This window comes from Palaemon carinicauda, chromosome 13, assembly GCF_036898095.1.
Source record: "Palaemon carinicauda isolate YSFRI2023 chromosome 13, ASM3689809v2, whole genome shotgun sequence".
NCBI lineage: Eukaryota > Metazoa > Arthropoda > Malacostraca > Decapoda > Palaemonidae > Palaemon > Palaemon carinicauda.
In genome coordinates, this window is record NC_090737.1 from 96694687 (window position 1) to 96697186 (window position 2500).

A 2500-nucleotide genomic window follows, 5' to 3' on the forward strand; every position below is an offset into this window, starting at 1 on the left:
GGACAGGGATTTTCGTTCCAAGGAAATGCTGGGTAAGGGATATTCTGAAGAGTATGCAAAGGAAGTTCTCTCAGGGTGAAGGGTTATGTTTTGAAGAGGGGGGTAAGGTTAAGGGGTTTACATGGGTTGCCAAAGGAAGGGGTTTTTCACAAAGGGGAATGAGGGAAGGAGTTTTCTTAAATTAGTCTAAGAGAAAGGGGTCTTCTTAAATGGATGTTTTGGGTAAGATTCAATGGATAGGGTTTTATTAGGGTTGTAAGGGAAGGGTTTTCTTTAAGGGGATTTAAGGGTTGGATTTTTTCAAGCAATTGTGAAGGCAAGTGTCTCCCAGGGGGAGTAAGAGCAGGATTTTTCCCACAAGAGGTTTAAGCAAAATTTTCTTTAAGGGAAGGTAGGACAAAAATTAACGGGTATACAGTACACTTCTTAGAGGGAGTAGAGCAAAGGGTTTACTCAAAGGGAAGCAAGTGAAGGACTTAAGGATAGCAAAGGAAGGATATTTCATACGGGGGAGCAAGAGAAAAGGTGTACTTGAGGGGGTGCAATGTCCCGTCGCCGCTAAAGAGGAGTCTGAACTTTCCCCTGGCGCATGCATGTCCTGCGTGACAAACAGAGGAGGTGGGGGAAGGGGGAACGACGGGAATGGGGAGGGGAAAGAGCGAGTGAAAATGGAGACCAGCAGATATGTTCGTTTGGCCATTAAAACCATAGGGATCTCTCTCTCTCTCTCTCTCTCTCTCTCTCTCTCTCTCTCTCTCTCTCCTCTCTCTCTCCTCTCTCTCTCTCTCTCTCTCTCTCTATGATTATTGCAATTTAGAAAAATTTGTGGCCGAATATTATGTTTGGCCATTACACATGTAAAGTATCGAATTTCGTATCAAAATATACATAACCGTAGAGTCAGTCAGACATTTCAGTTGGAACGGACAGAACCGAGTCAGTATTCGTATGAATATCTTACCAAAATGTCAGTGAGCATCTATAGTTATTAGTGAACTTTTTTAAGGCCTCGTTGTGACCCCCTGTGTCTGGTACCAGACTCCCAAAGTCAGTCACAAGTCATTACTGATCATCCATCCAAGTACTGACATGACATCGCTTAACAATAGACATGTGTTCCAGTCAATACTCGTACACTGTCTCTTGCTTGGAAGGACAGAAAAAAAAAGTTTCAATAAGAGAAAATTAAAACAAGAATAAAAACCTATTACCCTCACGTAGTATCGACATGTCTTGAATATAATTCAAATACAAATCGCCATAATAAAGAAACAAAGACACAGATGGCACAAGGCAGAAAAAAGATACACACACATAAAGCCAGAGGGCATGAGCGAAATGAATATTTCTGCAACGAGATGCAACGACCCGACCGACACTGTCCGGGGTTTTGGAAAGAAAGGAGCCAGACAAGGAAGAGGACGAGTAGACTAAGGGTGGAGGGGAAAAGGTGGAGTGGAAGGGGTGGATGTCCGGGCAAGGGCAGGGGGGAAGGGGCGCAACAAGGGATGCCCGGCGTGCCCCATGACTCACAACCAAAACGATGCTTTGCCCGGGATGCCCGCTAATCTCCGGTACCCCTGATCCACCACCACTCACACCACGCCCGCGGTCAGCCAACGCCCCCAAGTATTACTACTACTACTACTACAACTACTACTGAGGCAGTTGCTTACGTATCCAGTCCTGTTTTCGAGGACTCCCCCTACCCATCCAACCGTACCAGAGCCCCCCCCCCCCCCCCCCCCTAACCTATACTCTCTTTTACCTACCTAATCCTCGCAAGCCCAAATCCCCTTACATCCCACTTTGACCCCCAGATATACCAGGCGACTCAGGTGGCCCTATTCCTCCCCCACCCGCCCTAACCACACCCCCTTTATTCAATGCCCCATTAATTCCCTACCCCCACAAGAAACATCTGTGCGATTTATTTGGTCTGCTCTTCTTATAAGAGTTATGGTAATTTAGATATCGATAAACATCACTGTCTTTGGAAGTACCAACTTATATTTCGTGTAAATACAAGCGAACAAAAGGATTCAATACAGTCAAAAGGTATTAAGAACCAAGTCTTTACTTATCTCCAGACAAACATCTTAGGGAACGAAAAAATTAAAGACGGAAAAGGACCATAAGGAGAGTCTCGGAAGAAAAGAGGAAATATTATTTTTGAGATTCATCGTTGGAGACAAAGGATGTTCCCAAGACGAGGATACAGTGTAAGCAAAACGTCAGGGATTTAGGACACGTGAAATAACATTCTGTATGTTGAGATCGAAAAGAAAAATATGAAAAATGGTCGGATTTTTTTCTTAACCGGAAAGATAAAGGGGAAATTATTGCCTTCCTGCGCATTAAAGGTTTAAAAATATACCCAAGGTGTCGACATAAAAATCACAAAGCAATTGTTGGGAGCATTAACAAAATATTGTTACAAATAATCAAATCTTTCTATTTACTTGAATAGATTGATAATAAAGTTAAGAGTTTGTCAATA

The 2500-nt window shown here is 43.4% G+C and overlaps 1 protein-coding gene across 1 annotated transcript in view; it reads right to left on the reverse strand.

Annotated features, from left to right (window-relative positions):
- Nucleotides 1–2500, reverse strand: part of LOC137652334 (telomerase-binding protein EST1A-like) — a 406355-nt gene that overhangs the window by 67958 nt on the left and 335897 nt on the right.